We start from the raw sequence: 24,676 nt of genomic DNA, 5'->3' as shown, positions 1-24,676 counted from the left end.
GCCCAATTGTAAAAACGCGCGAGCACTGAGGTTGCGGAACTCGAGGAAATACCCTGGTGCTGGATGAAATTAATCGTGAACCCTCCACAACGACGGCAATTGCGTAGACATCCTTTAGCCACTAATTATTACCCAAAAACCGTCATCGTATCTTTTGCAGCCATGGCGGTGTGGGATCGCGTTCGCCCTGTTCGCCACCGCGGTCTCCGTCGTCGTGGCCGGGGGTGTGCGCCCCGAAGGCGAACCCCGCGTGTCCGGAGACGGCGCGGGGGCGCTACCACGTCGTCGCCACACGCCGGTCGAATCGGCGGCGCAGATGGAACGCAGAGCACCGGAGTCGGCGCCCGACGAAACTCCCAAGATGGAGAACGAATCGAACGCGTCGGCGCCGAGGACTTCCGCACGGCCGTCACCGGACGCCGTCTCGGGTGCGAGGACGGAGCGCGACACGAAGACGCTTCCGAAAGCGACAGGAAGGCAGAACGAGTCGGCAGCTTGGACTGGGAAAGCCAGGGACGAAGAAACCAAGCCTCCGGAAGCACCGCTAATACTGTGATAATTTGAAAAATAAGAAATTTGAAGAACGCACTTAAGCTTCGCCTTGAGGATATGACGCAATGGCATTAATGAGTTAATGCGCATATACGTGCAATTGCTCGTTCTCAACTTTACATTCACAGGCCCCTACGAGTTCTCGCACCACTCCTCCCGCAGTAATGGAGCGGTTAAGGGATGCGCCACTGCCCTGCGAAGGCAGGTGCTGCCACCTGTGGGGCTTGTGCGACCCAGGCTGCTCTTCCCTAGCAACCTATCGCGATCAATCCTTGATTCAACAGCCACCTGCTACTGTTGTCACTTATAAAAATTCTCTATAGACAATCTACAGACTTCTTTTGACTCTGTTGACTTTCTATAGATATTGCTTTTTGTGTATTGATAGTCTATAGACTGTCTATAGACAAAGCTCTACTGAAAGTGTATGGCCATAAATCCATTAATTTTCGATAGACTGTCTATACGATTTGTATTGCCTATAGACTGTTCTCCAGGGTTCGGCTATAGAGAGTCTGTAGACTGTATATAGGATTTGTATTGGCTACAGACTGTTCTCTAGGGTTCGTCTATAGAGAGTCTATAGGCTTTATAGACAGAGGTCTATGGACAGTCTATAGATTGCCTAAAAGAATTTTTGTAAGGGGTCGGTTTGCTCACATTCCGGTGCGCAGGCTGTGATGACGCCACAAGGTCACGTGACCTAGGCGACCCCAACTAGCTTGCTTCTCCTGCATGTGGTCACGTGGGCCAGCCTATTTTTTGCTCACAACGCCACGCCGGATTTTTCACGGTTACAGGGCCTTTAACGCTGTGGCGTTAAAACGGCACGGCGAAGGCTCCATGCCCTTGCCTTTTTTTTTTTACTTATTATTTATTCATGTACACCATTTGGAAACAATTTTTTCAGCAACGAGGAACAATTTTCGAGTTCTCGGAAGTTGCGCCAAGAAACGCCATGAAAGGTTCGAAAATTCCCTTGAAACATGTACTGCCCTAAATCGGAGGCGGTCGCGCGTTGCGCAACCTGAGTGGCGCATCGACCACGAACTCGCCGTTAAAACCAGCAAACTCTGAAGAAAAATTCTATTCATAGCGGTGATATATATTCCAATTCCTACCGCACTAAAAATACTCACTTTCAAGTCTCTTGTGGGCGCAGAGTAACGTACTTAAATACACAGTACGGAAAGTGGCTCGTTCAAGACGCAAGTGCGAAGTCGCGAACTGAAGGCGGCCATATTTTTATTTAGACATATTTTATAAACGAATGAACGTTCTGAGCACCATGCACCTAACCATTCAATCACTCATTATCAGCCCTTGGTTTACAGCATAAAACTGTAGTCGCACTTCTTACCCCCCTTAACCGAACGTTAAGTACTCTATTTGAGCCACGTAATACCACCTGCGAGTAACTTCCTACTCCTCGCAAAACGACACTCGTTTTGCAAGAATTGTATTGAATGTAAAAGGAAGAAAAAGAAAAAACAACGTGAAGCGCCACAAGTCGAATAAAAAAAAAATTGCAGCATCAGCTAAGAAAATATAACGCTACACTAAGGGCTGGCAGCGACAAACTGGACACCCTGTTAAGGAAGAATCAAGCCATCGACAATAATAGGGTCCGGCGAGGTTCTCTATACAAGGACCCTCTCAATGGCGACGCACCGCGCAAGTGTCCCACACGTCCACCGCACCAACCCGCCGCATCTCTGCATCAATTCCAACAGAGGCGATTACCTACTAACCGAACAGAGGAGGCGATTCTTCATTACTAACCAGCCCGTCGAAGACCCTGATCAAGGCTGTTGCAAGATAACAATAAAACGCGGTAATATCGCCGCTGGACCTTCTATCTGTGAAGGCTCCATACAGCGGATACTTCGAAAGCAGTCAAATTTCTCCCTAGCTTCTGGAACTTAATGCCACCCCCCCCCCCCCCCCCCCCCCCCCCAGGGGAAAAAGAAAGAGAAACAACACACGCGGAGTCGAGTGAGTGGAGCCACATCCTCTAGGAGCATCGAATACGCACCATCAGCTTTCCAGACGCATTCCCCAGCGGCTCCCAAGGGCGCATCAAAACTCAAAGCTAAGAAAAAACCTCTCTAGACAGAAACGCCGGCTTCATCACTGAAGTTCCTCGCTTCCTTCTTCTTTTTCTTCTTCTTCTTTTCCACCTCCCACTGTTCTCAGTCTCTCCCAATCGACAGCTTTCCTCCTCAGAAGCGAGAAAAAGACAAGAGCGACCCGGTGCTCAGGCTCCCAATAAACTCGACGCGCCGATCTTCGACAAGTGCCCGTGCAACTTTTACGCGCCGCCGCGCCCAGAGGAGAAGATCCGACCGCTGCGAAAGAACGAAAGATAGAGCGTGCGCACGAAAGAAAGAGTAAGAAAACAGTGGGGAGGCAATCAAAACGAGCGCAAGCGTCACGCTCGCGGGCCTCTTTTCGAGAAATCCTTACGACCTCCTCCTCCTCCCTCCTTTTTATTCGCTCGTTTAGTTCTCACTTCCTTGCCTTTTTTCTTTACTACCTTCTTTCTTCCTTTTTACTTCCTTTATTTACAAAGGCTACTTCCCTGCACGCTCCTGTTTTCAGTTGCCAGCAAATACGCGGACGGGCAGCTTCACAAAAAAAAAGAAGAAAAATTGTGACGCAGGGAAATGCGAGTAATGTGGAGAGGAAGAAAGACCGGATGGGGAGAGACAGTGACGATCGAACGCTGTCGGTGCGGTGCATACACGCGCGGGCACAGAACACGGCGCGCGCGCAGTCGCGCACGGACGCACGCACACAAAACACAAGCGCGTACAGCGAACAGCTCGGCCGAATAACACGAGAGAGAGAGCAGAGAGACAACATCATCGCCACCACCGGCGCCGCAACTGGGCCCGGAAAAAACACCCGGACAAACAACAAACAAGAACAAAAAAAAAAACGCGGACCACCGCGCCCCACGCAGCCATCGTCGCCGAACGGCAAGACACACGCTGCACAGCCTAGGGACGGAGAGAGAGCGAGGGGGGGGGGGGGGGGGGGGGGGGGGGGGGGGGGGGGGGGGGGGGGCGAACATGCCCGAATCCGAGCCGGAGCGAGTCGCCGGCACGATGAGACTAGACAGAGAGCCGCAGACGCACGCACGCGCAAGCAAAACAGAAAATATCGCCGGAGCGGATCGCATGCGAAGAGGGGAGGGGGGGGAGGCGAAGCTGTTTTTTTTACGACGACCGGTAACGACGGATAAAAGCCAAGGGAAATACAACGCGCGCTCACAGCCAGCGATGCGGGCTGGCTGGGGGGAGGGAAGCGTAGGATCGCCGCCGCTGTGCGTGTGCTTGCGTGCGTGTGAGGACGCGCGACTGATCCCGGGCGCCGCAGAGTACCGCATCGACTCGCTTGCAGGCAGCGCGGCCGGCAGCCTGCGCATTCCGCGCGACATCGGCTGAGCGACTGACACGATAACACTGGCTTGTCCAGACGGAGCGCCAGAATGAATGGGGCGGGAAACGGCGCGTGACGTCACAGAGGAATGTACGGAGCTACGAGAGCTGTAACGAACGAAACTAGGAACCCAAGCGGCTACAAAAGACCGCAAAACGGTGCGCGCGGTAAGTGAACGGTACGCCGCCACTCCCCAAAAGTCTGAGGCAGAACTATGGACAGTACTACATGAAGGTTCAGGCAGGGATTAGCGTTCCAAACAGCAAAAGCCGTAATACAATCTCACCATTCTACAAATATGACATTTGTGACTTTCAGCTGCGACGAATTCACACCTTTCACTTGTAACTTGTGAAGATAGCAAGGCAGAAATTTGGGCGAGTTGGTACGTATTCATGATATTGTTCACAGCGCAACAAGAACGGGAAGAAACGAAAGATGAAAGAGTAACACAAACAAGCGCTGACTATCAACTAGTTTTTATTGAAGAACACAAGGGGTATATATAGAAACACTTATCAAACTTATTGATAAGTGTTTCTATATATAACCCTTGTGTTCTTCAATAAAAACTAGCTGATAGTCAGCGCTTGTTAGTGTTACTCTTTCGTCTTTCGTTTCTTCCCGTTCTTGTTGCGCTGTGAACAATATCATGAATACCGTGAAGATAGCCAACCTTCAATGCGGATTCAATGGTGCAGCGCAACATTCGCGACAATAATTTGGATGAACCGAGCAGAGCTTCAGTAGCGTCATCGACTGCTCCGAACCACGCTCGAAACACACTACCGCAACTGAAAGAAAGGTGTAGATGTATTCCCGGGGCGCGAATCTCCCGTTACTACGACGACAAAGAAGGGAGCGCACAAGGGCGTGCGTTGAAGCAATGTGTCAACAGGGCCAGCCGTGGTAATACTCCGAAACACGCGAAACACTCGCACGGTTTGCTTACACTGGATAGCAGGGGAAATTCCCATACTACGCGCGCGTAGCAAAGCAAAAATAAAACATACCGCTGAAGAAATCGATGAGAAGGCATACATCGCAGAAGTGCGCCGGATATGCAGAGTCAGAGTAGGTCTTACGGGCAACACAGCACCGCGCCGCACTAGGGAAACTGCGACTAACACAAACCCTCTCAAAATGCTTGGTGCTACGACTTCTGGCGCTTAGTGCTACGTTCGAAGACAGACAGGTGTATCACCGCTTGGTCGTGCGCCTCGCATCGAACTGCGTGCAACGAAAGCGGACTCCAATGATCAGCGCAGCGATAGTGAAAACCTTTGCATGACGGCTAGCGCAACAGTTTGCGCTGTGCGCAGTTCGTGAAATGGAATTTAGAACAGCTCGCAGCGATATCCCAGTGGCTTGAGCATCCGCCTCGCTTGCGAGAGGTGCGGGGTTCGACCCCCAGGGGCGCTTGCAACCCGATGGTGATACAAAGGGTGCAAGCTTTCCCATGGCCTGCTGCTCCACTTCTCTGGAGTGATATGCTTGAAAAATAGATCACTGACCCCACCTTGAGTGGATCTAAGTCTAACTGAAGCCTTGTCTTTCTTTGTTGTTTTTCTTTTTGTTTTTCATTTTTCACTGTGCTAAGTGTTTAGTTTGTCGTGACGGTGGCTATGTTCGCCTATAGAGCTGTCTGGTGTGTGGGCTATGTTTTTACGGCCCTAGCTACACAAGCACGTTCACCTTGGCTGTCCGGCAACGCCGTACGCTTTGCCTCCGTTGTCGCACAGTGTGTCGGGACCCGAAACTTTGGCGTTCATCAATTACTCAGATCCACTGTCGCCCAGGTGGACCTGAGCCTTATGATACTAGTGAGCTGCCGAGTTGAGGCTGATTTGAGCTTTCGTCTCCACTCGTGCTCTCCAGGTACGCCTGACGGGCGGGAAGTAGGCTCTGGAGTGATATGCTTGAAAAATAGATCACTGACCCCAGCTTGAGTGGACAATAAACACCTTGTGCCATGGCTCCCATCGGCCGAAGCTGCTCTTGCGGCACAAAAAACATCATCATCATCATCCTACGAGTGCTACGAGGAGTGATCGGAATTATGGACTTAATGCTCACGCTGCAACGCTCAGTGGAGGTAAATGAACAAAAGAAAACTAAAAAACTATTCGCACCCTCCCCCTGTGACGCAAACAGGTGGCGCTGACAGCCTACTTCCCTCCCGTCAGGCGTACCTGGAGAGCATGAGTAGAGACGAAAGTTTAGATCGGCCTCAACTCGGCAGCTCACTAGTATCATAAGACTCAGATCCACCTGGGCGACAGTGGATCTGAGTAATAAATAAACGCCAAAGCTTCCGGTCCCGACACACTGTGCGACAACGGGGGCAAAGCGAACGGCATTGCCGGACAGCCAAGGTGAACGTGCTTGTGTAGCTAGGGCCGTGAAAACATAGCCCACACACCAGACAGCTCTATAGCCGAACACAGCTACCGTCACGGCTAACTAAACACTTAGCCCCAATGAAAATTGAAAAAGAAAAACAATAAAGGACGACAAGGCTTCAGTTAGGCTCCATAATACAGAAGCTACTGTGGAATGAGCTCCAAGTGTAATGTTGGCTGCAGATTCAGCCACCCCCCCCCCCCCCCCCCTCCCCACCCCACCCCCGCGCAACTTCATCCCTTCCCACCAAAAGAAACCTAGTTTTTCGCTTCGGCCACCGACTGCGATACCACACTCACGTGGAGGAAGACAACGCCTCGAAGACATATCAAAAGCATCTGCAATGCTCCCTCCGGCAACTATCAAAATGAGAGCAAATTTCACGAAACATCCAACGAAACTGACTTCTCTTCGCGTAACGCGACGCCACAGAGACTCATTCGTGATACGGAGAAAATAAAATACGTCATCATTCACGAGAGGGCACCAGAAAGCAGCTAATTACAATAAGTGCTGTCAGGAGCGCTATTCCCTTCGCCCATGATGCATATAATGAAGCTCATCTCAGAAAAAAAAACATTCATTTCAGAAAAAAAATCGAAAGCGTGGACGCGAACCATCCTATTTTTAAGGCGACCGTTCATGGGTGGGAATCGGCAGCTACTGCGCAGCCGCCGCACTTCCTTTTCAAACGACGACGACAAAGTGGAAACAATGGGACACCCGCCTTCCCTCCCAGAGGTCACTCAAAGCCCATTTCGGAGCCAACAACAGCGACATCAACTACAGCGACACGGACACTCAAAGCCCATTTGCCTCAACAGCAGCAACACTAAACGCGTGTTTGCATTCAGGCCTCCTTTTATGCCACTTCCCCCCCCCCCCCCCCATATGCCGCACGAACACGGCGAAGGAAACGGAGAAAAAAAAAAGATAAAGAGGTCTCCAAACCGGGCACGAAGGCGTTCCTCCGCCCATCGCTGCCGGCGGCGACGCTTAAAAACCCTTTTACGAGCGCCCGAACCGGACTGCGAGAAAGAACGGACGGCGGCCAACGAAACGTCGCCTGGCGAAATGCGATTACCCGTGAGCATTTCCGCTGTTGCCGCAGCGACGACAGCTCCGCTTTTTGCTTTCTTTTTTTTTTACAACGGCCGTCTACACCCCGTTAGGGCCTGCCACCGCCCCCTGAACGCGCGGAACCGCGGTGCTGCCATTGTAGTATACGACTTCAAGAGGGCTATATGGCGTTAAAACGTCGTCCTCTCGTTAATAAAAGCCATCCCCCCCTCCTTCCCTTACACGGCCGTTGTTGAAGTTAAAAGCCCCATCCCCAGTTCGCGGACACGGTCAGCAGGGCAGCCTAAGAAACGAGCAAAGAGAAGGGACGCGGAGCGGAGGGTCCCACTTCCTTGAGCATCGGACGTGCGCTACGGCGGCCTTCTTAGGCGGCCTCCTTGCGCGACCTATTCCACAAGGAATCAGCAAAACGAGCGTCACGGATGTCTGTGTAAACGAGCACTGAAGAAAACGCACTGTGACCGTCCATTAGGCAGCGTCTGCTTGCCGAGCATCTCGTCGGCACGGGTCCCGCAGCTCACTTCTAGCCGCAAACCAACCGTGCGGCCGCGAACTTTTCCCTTTTATATCTGGTCTTTCTCAAAGCTGGCTTCAGTGCTTACGCTGCCCCAGGGTGTCGTCCGTATGTATTTCTTCCCCCCTGGAGGCATTCTTTTTTAGGCTCTTTTTTTGTCGTAAGTCTATACGTGCGTGCGTGCGTGCGTGCGTGCGCCGTATTCGCGTGTACTTGCCATGCATCGGTGACAGTTGTGAAAGTCCGCACAAAACCCGTGTCCCAACACCTGCCCCGCGGGCAGGGCCAAAACTAGGAGGACAGCAGACTGCCACGCCATCTGGGCCATTCAGACGAACTATTCAGCGCTGGTTGAAACATAAATGTAGCGGCGAAACCAAAAGACACAGGGCGCCAGCAACAGTTGCTTGGCTCACTGACAGGGGTAACTATCGGTTGTTTACCTCTAGCAGGTGGTGACGGAATGCAGTCAAATTTCGACGCACGCTTCCTCAACTGTAATAATGATATAATTATTAATTGTCATTACAAATAATTAACACGATTAATTAATGACCGTTTGTCATGCAGAGAGAGAGAAATAATCGAAGGTGAGGATCACCGCAGGGGTGGCCTAGGAAAAGTGCAGCGCAACCACCTTGAACCTCATGCGCGGAAGGTACCGCTTTCGAGCTACGGAACCATAGGAAATCAGGCCCGTTCTTTGCAGCGGTTACGACCTTCCAGTTGCCGAGTGCTCGTATTTTCCGGTAGTGAAAGAATAAGAAAATTCAGAACCATGTGAATGACCAAATAATTGCTTCAACTTGTGGGTTATTTGTTCCCCTGTCGAAGAGATTTCAATTAATTTGATGTGATAACACCGATCACGGCAACCTTTTTACCCGCGGTGCCGACCTATACCGCCACACCCCCTATAACGTGTCGTGTTTTCGTTTCGCCCCGTAGATAAGACGGCGGTGCCGTCGAAAAACAGCACTAGTAATCAAGAAAATTGAGCTACCTCAAGCCGCTTTTCACCCATGGTATCAATCTACAAACCTGAAGCAATCCAGAAAGTGTTCGTACTTCCCTAGATTTTCCTATTTCCACTCTCGCACTACTCTTCCTGCAGCCTTTCCCTTCCCTTTCCGTTGTGGCAGCAGCCTCGTGGGTTATACGTATTTCAGATCATTTCTCAACCCCATGCAATCTTCGTTCCGAAAGCTGGTTTTGCCTACTGCAGCGGAGCGCAAGGAGATGCCAACTCTCCAGGGCAGTACAATTCACCTCGCGATACATCACACATTCTGTTGTGGATCAACTGGCTCACTACACTATCCCATCAACTCCGCATATACCGGAAACGTCTGTCTGGTAAACTCTCTTTACGGAGTGAAAACAAGTTAAAAAAATGGCTGAGGCTTAGCTAAGGTTAAGCCTAGTCAGATGCGAAGCATATTGATGGCTAGGCTTGGTAATACATGGCTTTCCTTGGTTGAATACTTGGTCATTTTAATACAACCACTAGAAGTGTAGCAACACGTGACAACAATTTCCGAAATTGTCAACCTGCATCTCGGATGCTGCCGAGCCGCATATTGAGCACGCCGCTTAGCCAGACGTTCATCCCGCTCTTCATCGGTCTCTGTGGCACGCTGAAGCTTTCGCTTCTCGTTCAAATCAGCCCTGCTTCTAGGCGGCATCCCAACACCTGGCCGCCTCGTAAGTGCCCGGAGAGCGAGGCAAGCTCAGCTTTATACCGCTGCTGCAGCGTCACGTGGTCAGCTGCAGCGCCTCTGCTGTGGAGCCTCCACCGCCGCGGCCGACCGCGCGAGCCGGCAGCCCATCTCTCCTCTGTTGTGACGTCAGGTTGTCACGTGGTGTCACGTGGTCACGCTAAAGGTCAATGGTAGCTCCACCGCCGCGCTCGACGGGCTATAGTGTAGCTGTAGTAATATGCTTCGCATAAAAATCAGGGGGGCACTTTGTTGACCTGAAGTGCGCTGATGCGGAAGCCTTAAGCGCGGTGTTGCTGCTTGTGTCACTGATGTGTGGTTAAGATGTTAAGCTTCGCCTCTAGTGAAACGCGACAGCGTCTTGCAACGCTGCCAGGGAGTCCACAGAACGTCATCGCTCGTTCGGCTGTACACCTTGCTCGTCGGTAAACTGGTTTTTCAGGAAAGGAAATGTATCTGTCTCGCAATCTCGGTGGACACCTGAACCTCGCCGTAAGGAAAGGGAGGAAGATGGGAGTGGACGAAGACACCGTATTCACTAGACGCCCCTTTGTTCATTCCAAACCATCGAGTTGGCATGGCGGAGAGGTTAGCGTGCTCGTCTCGCACTCCGAACACCCAGGTTCGATTCCACAACTCGACCAATTTACTACTCGGTTTTATTTATTTTTATGGTCTGACTAGAAAGGTTAATTAGGCTAATGGATAAATTAACTAATTAACTAAACTCAGTCACACTTACTTGGCGCATCACTGTACTATCCCTTTAATTGGGTGCATGGTTACTAGCCAAAGTACCATTGGTCCCGCTTGAAATTCGCGCACTGTGACGTCACGACCAATCGGAAAGCGTGACATTTCTGTCGCCAACTCCTGCTCACAACGATGAGGTATTAAAGGCTTCTGCCTTAATAACAGGGTGGTGAATATAAAAATTTATACATCCAAAAATTTTTAATTTTTTCTTTATGAGAACACACGATAGGACAGCTAACAAGGCTGTCCTTTTATTAAGAAAGAAAAAGATATTTACTGCTTATTATGGTTATGATTATGATTGACATAATTTGGTTTCCTTTGGTTTGCTGAGGTTTCACGTTCCAAAGCCACTGAGGCTATGAGGGACACCGCAGTGGAGGGCTCCGGTAATTTCGGCGACCTCTGCGGCCAGGATCGAACCCACGTCTTTTGGGTCAGTAGCCGAGCACCATTACCACTGAGCCACCATGGCGCCTTGTTACATCCAAGCAGACCTTTTGGTGTAGTAACACCACACATGGCGTCCCACAGGTTGCCTCTCTGTTTCGGAAAATGACTACACTGTGATGGGTGGAACTTCTGCCTGCCACTAGCAGCTAGTATGCAATGGTAGAAAAATACGCGACCAAATCAAGCCCCTAAAACTAACACCAAATTCCAGAAACTAGCAGCGAAAGGACGAACTTCCCATGACCATGTGACCATCTTACCCACACAGTACGTTAGGTGTCGGCTAGGAGAGCAAACAAGCAGGTCGATATAAATGGGGGGCTTCTTTTCAATGAAAAAAAGAAAACTTTCCGGATTTTGTTTTATTTCAAGGAACGATTTGCGCACAGCAAATTTCACAACGACACTAACCACCGATGAACCGAAATTTCCCGGTGCATTTGGAAGCGATAATGCACAAGTTTAGCTTACCACTTACCGTGTTGCCGTTACCGGTACCGGAGTACCAGGAGCCAGCGCGACGAAAATGCGCACGCGCAAATCGCCATGAGAGCGCCAGATGGCGCCAGGCACCCGGCAGCTGCGCGTGCGCGTCAAGCATCGCGACCAATCAGCGCGTGCGCACTGGCGGTGGGCGGTCTCGCGGTACTCCGGTAATGGTAACACGGTATGATAAAGGTGTCTAATAAGAGCAGAAGAAGAGCGCAACTGTAAGAGCAAGCAATCCCTTCAGAACATTCAGAGACGCCTTTTTCATCGTATGAAACTTTCTGCCTATAGCGAGAAATGCACCCGCCTCCCCCCCCCCCCTTTCCCCCCCCCCCCCCCCCCCCCAAACGGTTGTTTAAGTTCTGCGCCCTAAGCGGTCTGCTGCATTTCTAACCCAGGTCACGCACCTCCCTAAAAATTGCGACAAATTTTGGCCCAGCGAGCAGAACCGGCGCAAGCATGTTCGATCTAAAAAAGACAAATGTTTACGGAGAAAATACGGAGGCAGAGCAGAGATCGTATCGCGCCTCATTCGCGTCGAGAATCACTGCGCGCAGAACATAGCGAGGGGGAAAATAATAATAAACATAGGGAGGGAGACGAAGCGGCGTTTCCATTACAGCGAGAGTCACATCACGGCCCAGAATTTGAATACCGCTGGTGCGTGCGAGGAATTCAATGACGAGGAGCGTGCGTAAGCAACAGCACTGATTTGTTCTGCGTGACAAGCAGATGTAAGCACTTCTAAAACGTTTCAGTTCCTTTTTTTTTTCACAATGCAAGGCAGCGCGCATGTTTCCAAGCGCCCCCAACACGAAGCAGATTCTTCTGTGCCTTCCTTGCATGCCAAGAAAATAAGTCACAAAAAAGAAAAACAGCTTGTACTAGGTTCGCTTTCAGAAAGAATCAAACGCCAGAATCGAAGCGCCGGAGGTATTTTTACAGGCTTTGTAGAGACTGGCACAGGACAGGGTTAATTGGGGAGATATCGGAGAGGCCTCTCCCAGGCTCATGATGATGATGACGACGATGATGATATGAAAGCCCCTCTGCATTGCTTTCGTTTAAATGTGTGCGGCTTCCACTTTAGAATGGATAGGACTGTAGCATGTACATATTTCCGCACAGTATAATTTGCTTAATGTGAGCCGAGATCTTAATCAAAACAACAATTAGCTCCTCCTTTCTCTACGGGAAAGCTGATTTTCTTTCTCTGCAACCTGTGTGGTGTATTATCTAGCACATATACTATATTAGGACGAAGAAGACGCAGCTGACAGCGGTGCGGGACGGAGCGGCCGCGCTGGGCCAGCGGCCATTAAATCATCTGTTGTCCACCGTTCATCGCGCCTCAATCTTCGTTTAGTTTGGTTTGGTTTATTGGGGTTTAACGTCCCAAAGCCACTGAGGCTATGAGCGACGCCGTAGTGGAGGGCTCCGGAAATTTCGACCGCCTGGGGTTCTTTAACGTGCACTGACAACGCACAGTACACGGGCCTCTAGAATTTCTCCTCTAAAGAAATTCAACCGCCGCGGCCGGGATTGAACCCGCGTCTTTCGGGTCAGAAGCCGAGCGCCGTAACCACTGAGCCACAGCGGCGGGGCTTACCGCCACGTAACAATATGTACGTCATGTCCCCGACATTCTACGATATCGCTTGTGGGGACGCCTTCGTCCCCTGCGTTCGCTTTCCCTCAACGCACCCCACTGTTGTTAGCTGCCCCCGAAAAGCACTCCTCTCGGTTCGGTTACTGTAACTAACAAGGGAGGGCGCTCGCGTCGCAGCGACACCAGCGCCACGGATGGCGTTTTGCTGCGCGCTCGCGGGGAGCGACGGGGTCTCTTCTCCCTGGGATCGGGAAGCGAGCAGACGTTTCGCTCGCGGCTTCGCTCTTCGTCGACGGGCGCCTCTTGGTCGGAACTTACTCCCGCCGAGCCCGTCCAAAGCCTCCTAGAATACTTTCAGGCCTGCGCACTCGCTCCGTGACGTCACGCACCTTGACCGAGCAGTGCGGGAAAGTATCTGCCGGCGTCGCGCGCAGTGCATGCGGCACGCATGAGCTCTAAACATCGGACAAATAAAATTTAGCGCCTTCGCGAGTGAGTAAGAAAAAAGAAAATGGAGGCAAAAAAATCACCATATTACATTCTTGATGCCTTTATTTCAGTCATATAACTAATATGTCCCGGTCACGGTTTGTCACGGTTCATTTGAACTTCTTTAATTTTCTCTCTTGAGCTGCGGCCTTCTTAGCCGTTAGCAGGTCCGTCTTCATCTGTACGTAATTTTTCATGTAGGTGTTCGTGGCAGCCCACAAAATGTTGGAAATCACTTTGTCCGGGTGATGTCCGTTGCAGCAAACATCCAACTCTTCGTCATCGCTCAACAAGTGCTTCAGCAAGCAAAGGAGCAGCTCTCTCTGATGGCGTGTGGAATGGAACTGCGCGGCGTTTTCTTTTGTCGTCAATTTTTCAAGCACAATTTCTGTGTGCAGAACAGCGTTCACAACGACAGGCTGCGGAAATTTGAGCGCTCCTCTAGTGAGCCCTTGAATTAGACAGTTCTCGTCCGGTGGAATGTCCCTGTCCTCTCTTGTGAGATTTCTTGCACAAGCTTCGCAAGGAAGTTTGTTCAAGGCGGCGTGGGCGCAGAAACCAGCTATGTAAATTACTGCGGGCAAACTTTGTTTCTTTGAATTGATGTCATCCCATGTAACCGTGATGTTGTATTGGTCTTGCAATTTTCTGCCGTCAAATGTGATGGTGCTGGACTCTGAGAGTTCTTTCATATCTGGAAATACCAGTGAGTCTTGAAGACGCAGTTTGGTTTCCGACTCAAATATTTCCTGAACAGAAATATGATAATTGGATCCAGCAAGCCGGCGGTAACGTCCAAACCTGCTCTCCAAACTATCTGTTTGAAATTTCCCCAGCAAGACATATTCAAAATTAAGCTCTTCGAGACAGTACCTGCTGAGTTCTATCAACGCATATGATGTCAGCCGGAGTGCTGCATGAGTTTCTGGAGTCAGTGAACCAGAACGGCTGCCACTCATCTTCAGGTCATTCCATGTGTCCAACCAGTCTACAAATTCACCAAGAAATTGCAGCTGCACGCCAGTCACGTTTCTGACAGGCTCCTGATAAGGATCTCTGAGGTGTCGGCCCTTTGATGGTGTTTTTGTGTTCACGATGCACCACCACCTGTGTATTAAATCAATGAACTCCGCAGTATCAGCGGCATAAGGAAAGCCGGTTTTCGTACCGGGAGTCTTCAGAGCTTGTGCTACAAAAGGATTGATTACTTTGAGCGCAAGTTTCACATTTTGACGCTCAATATTTGTTGGGTGCAAGGCCTTGTATGTTAGTCCATAGGCAAATTTAGACAGGTTGTGTCGCTCTGAAGTATACAGGTCCCGAAGCGTCTGAAACGAAGCTTTTTTTATTTCAAGCTTTGATTCGGTGCTTTTAAACTCTGGATAAAGAAAAGATGTATCTGGATTTTTTTGATTGAGCCAATTGTTCCTAATGCACTTTAACAGGTGCACGGGATCCACCGCAAAAAACAACGGCCGTGCATTGTCCGCCGGATGAGGACACACTATGTCAATTGCTTTTTTCTTGGAAAATAATGACATTAATTTTCTGTTTATAGAATTGTTATCGCTTACAACCGCAATAACCTTGAGACCGGCTTTTTCAAGCCCTAAAATAACCTTTTTGAGGACTTCATGCAAGTCACTTGCCTCAATGCTGAAAACTGGCAAGATATGTGCCACATCTTTGTGTCCAGAAAGCAACGACTGCGTCATAAATACGTGCGCAGTTTTGGCAGCTTCAGAGGAGTTGGATGCTGTTCCCGTGAGGGAACCTCCCTTATACTCAAAATATTGCTGTATATGGATCTCATCCATCATAAGTGTTACCGTCCTCTCATGGGGTTTCAGAAGATTTGCTTTTTTTGTTATATAACTTAAAAAACACTGATCACTTTGCTCTGCCGCAGGGCTAACGTTGTATTTGTTACAGAGTCTGGTGATTGTACAGGGATGAGGCAAGATCAATTTTCCAGAGCTGCGAACAAATTTGTACGCATGTGGGGAAATTGTGAAAAATATGCTTGACAAGATGACAAGCTCTGAAGAATATCTAAATGCAGTCCGTTCTCTGTGGAGCAGATGAAGCTGTTCTTTTAGAAATCTTAGGGTTTCCATCTTTTCCACAGGCAGAAGTTCATCACTTGAAAGGTCATCAAGAAGAGAAAAAAGTAATTGAAAGCAGGCTTTAAGTTTTTCGTCTTTCTCGCAACGGTCGGGTGCTTTGAACTGCTGCACACTTTTGAGGACGGATTCCAAACTGCGCATGTCTTCATGTCTGTCGGGAACTGTCATTTCACCACCGCGCAGCTCAACTTTTCTCCAGAAGGCTGACACCTTCAGCGAATTATTTACTACCACGGAGCGTTCGATTTCTGGGTGCGCTGAATTCTCGTCGACGTGAAAGAATGCTACGGCGGCGTCAGTTTTGCGCATCACCCAGAAGTCTGAGATGTGAAAACCTTCAAGGAGAGACAGAAGTTCCCCATACGACGAGACTTTGTTCCTGCGCTCCTCTTCTTCATGTGTCGCAAGTGACATCTCGATGGCGTCTTGCAGACGAGTTGCTTCGCGTCGTCTCCGCTTTGCATCGGGCTCCTCGCGAATCGGTGCAGAGTTAGACAAGTATGATGGGCAATTTGGCAGTATCGTAGGTACCGCGTCAGGAGTGAGTCGGGTGAGGTTCATCGCAACTTCTATTGTCTTTCCATCAGCATCTGTGTACGATGTTGTACACCGGAGGTATTCGGGCTTAAAATGGAGCTCGCACACCTGCATAAAAGAGGAATGTTCCCTTTTAGTATATGAAAATTTTCTACGTCATGTTTTCTTTTTTTTTATTTTGCGATGTAACTGCTGTTGTTACTACCATTGGCTAATTACTGCTATTGGTGCTGCTTATAAGTGCTGCTGTATGTCAGTTAACTGGCATCAACTGTAACACGCTGTGTATCGAACTGGTTGCATGCCGTATGCTTAATGCATCCGAATGTATATTATCATTTGAAATTAACAGTGATTGACATATGAGAAAATTATATTACCTTTGGATCCCGCAGTGTGTCGATGTCCACATCATCACGCCGGATGGCCTGCTTCCATTTTATCCTCCGGTCGTCTTTTGGGAATGAGAAGACACGGACCTTCGGACCGCCGTCATAATTTCCACGGCAGTTCGGCACGCAACAGCGGCCCATCCTGGGCTGCCGGAACTTTCACTGACACTTTCACGACGCAGATATGCAGCACACAACACACGTTTGCAGAAGGAAATCAGACCACGCTACGAAAAGAAACACGTGCTTAGCTTCAGAGTCAAGCTGCCGTGACAGGACACTGCACGCAGCACGTGTGTACTGACAAGCCTAAGCGGTAGTGCACCAACTTGTTTGACCGGTCACTCTACCGCCCGACCGGTCAAGGTGGGGTGACGTCAAAGGGTGCGAGGAGGAAAGTGCGGAGGCCTTAAAAAATTCGAGGAGGCTTTGGCCCGTCCCGCTCGACCTCGGAGTTTATCCCTTTGCCCTACCGTGGGCGGACGTTCGCTCGTAGCCGTGCTGGTGAGTCGGACATCCTAGATTCCTCAGTGTATTTTGTTGCTAGCTGGCGTTATTGTTGTTATAGCAATAAATGCCTTGTTTGTGTCAGCCAGTGTGTCGTTCCTTTGTTCCCGCAGAGCAAGGCCCGCCGTGGTCGGCGTGCGCTCAGTAGCGTACGCGACCACGGGGTGGGGTCCGCGCGGTTTTGAACTGAGTCAGCCGCGCTTAAACGGGGAGAACGTGTTTATCTCCCCCATTTTAACCCCACACGCTATACTTTCTAAATAGCACAAAGCTAAATTATTTTCTTGGCCACCTTCTCTGCGAACGTTTATATCAATGAAATCACAATACAAAAAAGACAACAAAAAACATTTAAAAACAAAAAAAAATAAAAGAAAAGCTAATTCAGGACATATCGATGCAGCACCAAGCCGCACCGAGAAACTTCAAAACTTCTTTCGACTTTACACGAAAACGACTACGGTTTATAAACGCCGGTGCAGTTACACGTCGGGACAAAAATAATTGAGCCTGCCCACTGATTTGTGCACAGATGCGAGCGCGCGATGCACGACCTAATCTATCGAAGCAGTGATTTACGTGAGCCTCAGCTGAAACAGCGAACCCGGATCCTTTCGCCGAGCTCCGCCCAAAGAGCGCGTGATTTCACAGTGAACGAATACGGTCGGGCACTGTCGCCGATCTGGGCGCACGCTCCAACGAACGCCGACTAACCGCTCCGCGCCGAGCCGAAAATGGACTCCGGAGTTAATTGTTTCCCCGCCGCGCACTTCAGCAATGAATACGAAGCGACCCGTTCCACATTCTTAAAGTTCGATTTGATTCGTTACTTCCAGCTCAAAACCTGACGCAGATTAAACGAACGAGTCTACTCAGAAAATAATTAAATGCAGTTTTTTTTTTCCTTTTTCCTCAGGAAACAATGACCTCGCTCAAATAAAACCGTTCGCACTCGACCTCACGTAGGTCTGCGAATGGCTAAGCGGCAAACTGTAGAGAGGAATCGAGTGTAACTATGCCCGCGTGTGCCTGATGTGAGCGAGTGCGAGTGCGGGGGAATGGTGTAGCGACTACAGACGAATGTAGCAGGGTTCATATGCGATAGCCGCTGCGATACGTGCCGCCTTAGTAGAGGATCATCGGCAGAGCTGCTATTCTAGAGCGACGGACTCGAGAACACCTAGACGAAGAACGACCACATGTGGAAAACAAAAAGCAGCGCCCTATAGAACTACACAGATGTGAGGACGCTCTCATATTCTCTACCACAACATACGAGGGGGTACCCAAAAGAAACCGGACTTAATTTTGTTTGAACTTATTTGTTCACATTTTCAGCACAGACCTTCAATATCCTTCAAAGTACTCTCCACTTACAATGATACGTTTGTCGAATCTTTCATTCCATTTTCAAAAACATTTTTTAAATTCATCTTTTGTGATGCTTGACAGTCCCTCCGTCGTTTTTTCTTCACCTCAGCAACATCAGCGAAACGCTTTCCATTCACCTGTCTTTTCATTCCACGAAACAAAGAAAGTAGTACGTGGCAAGGTCGGGTGAGTATGAAGGTTGAGGAACAGAGGTCATGCCATTTTTGGTCCGAATTTGTCGTAGGGACAGGGCTGTGTGAGCAGGGGCATTGCCATGGTGGAAAAACCAGTCACCCGTCTGCCACAACTCAGGCCGCTTCCACCAAACACTGTTGCCCAATCTTTTCAAAACATCCAAACAGAAAGCCTGGTTAACTGCCTGACCCTGCGGAACAAATTCTGAATGGACTACTCCTCTCAAGTCGAAAAAACAAATCAGCATTGTTTTGAGGTTTGGTTTCACCTGACGAGCTTTCTTGAGGCGAGGTGAATTTGAAGTTTTCTATTGGCATGACTGTTGCTTTGATTCAGGATTTAATTCAGGAACACTTGAGTTGTCCCCATAGCATCGTCCTTGAACGTCTTTCTGAATATTTCAAGAGTTTCCGTTCCACTTTGTCCGAGAAAAAATCAGAATTTCACCGGCGCGCGCTGTTCACGAAAATCAGCCGTTGCAAAAACGACACTCACACAAAACAGTCATCACTCTAAAACTCTGCCTAAACTAGTCTGACCTCCTTCAGCGACGGCGCTCGGCTTACTGACTCTGAAATGTTCGTTCTATGCGCTCCTAGCGGCAAAACGCGGTACCAGAGAAGCTGTGCCGATTGAAAAAATTAGTCCGGTTTCTTTTGGGTACCCCCTCGTATCGTAAAGTGGAAATATCTCAGCAGCTGTCACTGAATCTCGAGTTTACACAAAGTGCGAAGCACGGTTTGCAAAGCAGAGAATGATAGTTTATAGGTTTATTCGGGTTTAACGTGCCGAAGCTACTCAGGCTATGAGAGACGCCGTAGTGGAGGGTTCCGGAAATTTCGACCACCTGGGGTTCTTTAACGTGCACTGACATCGCACAGCACACGGCCCTCTAGAATTTCTCCTCCAAAGAAATTCAACCGCCGCGGCCGGGATCGAACCCGCGTCTTTCAGGTCAGCAGCCGAGCGCCGTGACCACTGAGCCACAACGGCGGGTCGCACAGAATGATAATAAGCCGAAAGTAATTTCCCACTGTCCCGCACGCCGACTCGGCGACCCCAGCTTTGGCTTCTATCAGGCATGTACGTTCAGGCCTGAAATGTAATTATAAAAAGAAAAAGGCATGCATAGGGGAGAACGCTTTCTGAAGAGAACCTCAAATACTATTTCTAGCTACATAACAGCGAGCTAAAGCAGTAAGCTACGCGATTATGTTCGTTGCGCGAACAGCACAGAAGAATTCCCCTCAAACTTGAATTAAAGGATTAGAAGCTGATAGTTTGCTGCCCTTCTCCTGCTAACTGCTCTTTGCACGTATTAATTAAATTGTATGTACAGCATTCCGGGATCATTGTTGTCGCGTGCGTACTTTGTCCACTCCCAACCGTGGTTTTGAGCAGAACCGATTTTGTGTTAAGTAAAATAAATGAATAAAAATGTAATGCACCATACCTCGAAGCCCACATCACGTGACCAGAGCCAGAATCAAAGGATCGCTTACCTGGAAAACACAAAATGGGGACACGCGAGCAAATATTAGAAATACAGATTCGTATAACAGATATGTGAAAGCATAAAAGCGTATTCGGCGTTCCACACAAAAAGAGGTGCATCCACGGGTCTTTCTTCATTCATTCATTCATTCATTCATTCATTCATTCATTCATTCATTCATTCATTCATTCATTCATTCATTCATTCATTCATTCATTCATTCATTCAATCATTCATTCATTCATTCATTCATTCATTCCCCTCAGGGCCGGCGGGCTTACTGAGGGGCGTGGGTTACATACGAAAGTGGAGCAAAAAAATACAGCAAAAAAAAAATAAATACACATATCAATTTACATCACAACAAAAAGACAAAATTAACAGCAAATAGCACAGTAGGAATGAAAAGAAAGAACCAGACAAGCATACCAGGCACAAAGACAATTTTTGCAAACATGAACACAAAAAACAATGCGACAAGAGATGCGCTAAAAAAGCAGTAAGATGCGCCTGCAGAACAAGCAGAACAACCGTTTTGAAAAGGTTGGTTGGGTGAATAAATAACCTAAAAAAATAACAAAAATGGCAATGCCGAAATATCTTCGGTTTATGGCAGCAGCAGGTTAGTTAACGCAGACTTGAACGCTGAATAGTCAGAAATTTCGACGATAGATCCGGGAAGGTGCTTCCTTCTTAGTGACCTAGTCGGGATGAACGAATTCTAAAAATGGTTGCTTTGACATGATGGGATACCAACCTTATGACGATGGCCGATGCGATGTAAAGCGTAACAAGGTGGTGCTATAAGTTTATTCTTAAGGATGGGGTTGTCGAGATAAATTCCATGGAACAGGCAAAGACACTGTATTTTTTCACGTTAAGACAGCAGGGGGGGGGGGGGGGGGGGGGGGGGGGGGTAATAATAACCTTGCTTTCACAGTAGCGACGGTCAAACTGCAGCGATAATTTGAAAGAATGGAACGAGCCGCCCGGTTCTGTTCAGATTCAAGTTCACAGGTGAGCGCCCGTTGACTGGGATACAAGACTGGTGCAGCATATATTAAGGCGGAAGCCTTTAATGCCTCATCGTTGTAAGCATGGGTTGTCGACAGAAATGTCACGCTTTTCAATTGGTCGAAACGGTTGTGACGTCACAGTGCGCGAATTTTAAACAGGGCCAATTGTACTTTGGCTAGTAACCATGCAACCAATTGAAGGGATCGTATAGTGATGCCCCAAGTAAGTGGGAATGAGTTTAGTTCCGTGCTTAATTACCCAATTAGCCTAATTAACCTTTATAGTCAGGCCAGATAAATAAATAAAACCGAGTTGGAAATTCGCCAACTTAGGGAATCGAACCAGGGTCGCCGGAGTGCGAGAAGAGCATGCTAACCACTAAGCATGCCAGCTGGATGGTTTGAAATGAACAAAGGCGCGTCTAGTGAATACGGTGTCCTGGTTCGCTCCCATCTTCCGGTGTCCACCGAGATATGCGAGACAGATACATTTCCTTTCCTCAAAAACAATTTACCAGGCGTAGAACCGAATGGGCGATGGCGTTCTGTAGACTTCCTGGCAGCGTTGCAAGACGCCGTCGCGTTTCACTCTTAGAGGCGAAGCTTAACATCTTAACACATCAATGACTCAAGCAGCAACACCGCGCTTATGGCTTTCGCCCCACCGCACTTTAGGTCAACAAAGTGACCCCTGAATTTTTTTCCAGTTTAGTACGAACTAACGATTTGTAAAGTAAATTAGCAGGACAAAAAGAAACATAAAAATTGCGGCATAAATAGCCCAGCATGCGAATAGCGTTGCTAGTTATATAATCTACGGCGTCTTCCAAGAGAGGTTAGAAGAAGTACATACGCCTAGGTATTTGTAACAGGACACAGATTCGACGTCACTACTATTAAGATGCTCTAAGGGCAATGTAGTATTACGACGAGAAACACGCATGTACTTGCTTTTCTTGGGGTTTTATTCCATGTTCCATGCGTTAACCCCGTGAAGAACGTGGTTCATTAATATCGGAATGAAGAAAACCTATACCAGCGTCACTGTTAATGTTCACGGCATATGGCACAGTAATATGAAAAAAGGTCATTTCACGAACGTAAGGTATCAGGTAAGCCGTTGATATAGAACAGAAAAAGAGTGAAATTGAAGCTTATCAGACGGTAAAATCACTAGCTTCCATTCAAATACAATCTTGGGCTCTAAACACTAAAGGGGCTTCGGAAAATAAAAAGAAAACATTGCTTTCAAGATAACCACCAAAGCTTGGTGAGCTATGAGTTCAAGGCTGATCCAAGACGTGCTTTCTCCGATAAGCCATCGATAAGAAAGGCTGAGGCTTAACTTGGTTAAGCCTGGAGAATGCGAAGCATCATCGTGTCGCGTAATTTGGAGGCGCACAACCACAGCGACGGCGCCAGGTGGGCCCCCGTTTCTCCACTGTCGTGACGTCATCGTGTCACGTGGTGTGACGTCATGTATCACGTGATTTGGAGGCGCACAACCACAGCGACGGCGCGAGGTGGGCCCCCGTTTCTCCACTGTCGTGACGTCATCGTGTCACGTGGTGTGACGTCATGTATCACGTGATTTGGAGGCGCACAACCACAGCGACGGCGCGAGGTGGGCCCCCGTTTCTCCACTGCCGTGACGTTATCGTGTCACGTGGTGTGGCATCATCGTGTCACGTGATTTGGAGGCGCACAACCACAGCGACGGCGCAAGGTGGGCCCCCGTTTCTCTACTGTCGTGACGTCATCGTGTCACGTGGTGTGACGTCATGTATCACGTGATTTGGAGGCGCACAACCACGGTGAAGGGCTGAAGTGGTAGCTAAAGTAGTATGCTTCGCATAAAAATCGATAAACCGTCGTTGAAAACAAATTCAGAAAATGAAAGATCAAAGCTATGTGCGCGCCCCTGCGATATATGCGAAACTGTGCGGCAAATGCAAAACAAAAAAAGAAACACGTAGGACATATATCTCCCATGTAGCAATAGGTGAAAAGGAATGAAAGTTTCATTGCACGTCCCAACGATAAGTGATTAATTTTGCATCGACATTCTGAGCTTAAACGCAGCACTGAATTATTTACGCGAACCAACGAACAGCGATCATAAATGAAGCGAATTAATCAAGCTGAGCTCCACCGGCTGTGCTACTACATATTAAAAACTGGCGCGCACAGGAACACTAGGGATGAACGTGAGGCCCGCCATCGCTTGAGGCAATTCAGCTAATTACTTTTAAATTAGGAGCAGTCGCAAGCCGCGGAAATTTCACTCACGCTACATGCTGACACTGGAGAAGGCAAGCGATTCGTTCGCCAAGCGAGGACGCCATCACGGCGGCATCATCTCTGACAAAGTAGTGATAATTCATTCATTAGTTTTTGAACCTCGCAGCCAGGCCACTAATTAAGCTTTCGCTTCCCCTGCAAGCAATTAGTTAATATATTGTGAATATAGGGCCAAGTCGTACAGTTCCACACTATGCAAAAAAAAAAAGAAGCGACTCCATATTGTTACGCAGCGCCCAGCCGAAGAACACGATGACGTCACAAGTTTGGTGGCATATGCTTTTACGGCCACTGAGCTTTGCGTGAGAACTTTGTCATCCGCCACTGCCTGCTTCATCGCCCTCGCTTCTGTAATCATACCAAAATTCTTCCCATCAAAAAAAGAAAACATCACAGAACGGATATTCGCACAAATGAATATCAAGAACGGACCACCGAAGCCTTGCAAGACGCGTGTTTAAAGGACATGTCTGATGCTCGTCTCACACTTAAGAAAATAGAACTCCACATGAAACAAATAAGTTCAGGGGGCACTTTGGCACACTAAACTGCTTCAAGGCGGAAGCCTTTCCTGGAGCACTGTTAGGCATTGACTGAGAGACTGTTTGTTATTGACTAGTGTTTTATTTGGCTGTATATTTTAACTGTGCATTAAAACTACACACTTTCGGAGGCGCGTTTCACTTCTCCCCTAGTGCGTCTCTTTATCTGCTTCTTCGACTTCGGCTGTATCCACGACTTCGTCAAAGTTTAGGTCGGGGGGAGATTTCCGCAGATGGCCCGGTGAATTCTTTATGTTTGATCGGGTCTACGTCGACTACTACCGCCTTGTGGTCACTGAAGTGGAGTGATATGTAGTCTAGATCTTTGACGCTGGGGTGGGTTCTGAAGACCAAATCCAAGCAGCTTCCGTACTTGGTGGTAGCTTTGTGCCGTGTAGTAGACAAGTGCAGACCCAGAGATTTCTGCATTCCATCTAGGAAGTCTTGATGCGTTCTGGCATCCTGGTTGAAGTCTCCTACCACTATCATTGGGCCAAGCATGAACCAGCTTGGTAGCACTCGTCCCATGAATTCATGGCCAGCCCGTTAGGATATGTGAGGTGACAAGTAGACGCAAACCACGTTAAGTCCACTTTCGAGCTTGACACCGCACACTTCCCCCACATCAAAGTGCAAGTCGTCAAACTGTAGCGGTGTTAGGTTGACGTCTGGGTGCGCGTAAATGGC

General features: G+C 48.8%; 1 protein-coding gene and 1 pseudogene across 1 annotated transcript in view; both read right to left on the bottom strand.

Annotated features, from left to right (window-relative positions):
* The window catches only part of mib1 (E3 ubiquitin-protein ligase mind bomb 1), a 547,510-nt gene that overhangs the window by 382,224 nt on the left and 140,610 nt on the right, over positions 1–24,676 (bottom strand). The window lies entirely within an intron of this gene.
* On the bottom strand, positions 13,949–16,858 carry LOC149336438 (uncharacterized; annotated as a pseudogene).

The sequence above is a fragment of the Amblyomma mixtum genome, chromosome 7 (genome assembly GCF_055824585.1).
Source record: "Amblyomma mixtum isolate Tamu chromosome 7, ASM5582458v1, whole genome shotgun sequence".
Lineage (NCBI taxonomy): Eukaryota > Metazoa > Arthropoda > Arachnida > Ixodida > Ixodidae > Amblyomma > Amblyomma mixtum.
The sequence above is the reverse complement of the archived record's forward strand: the minus strand, read 5'-3'. Positions and strand labels throughout refer to the sequence as shown.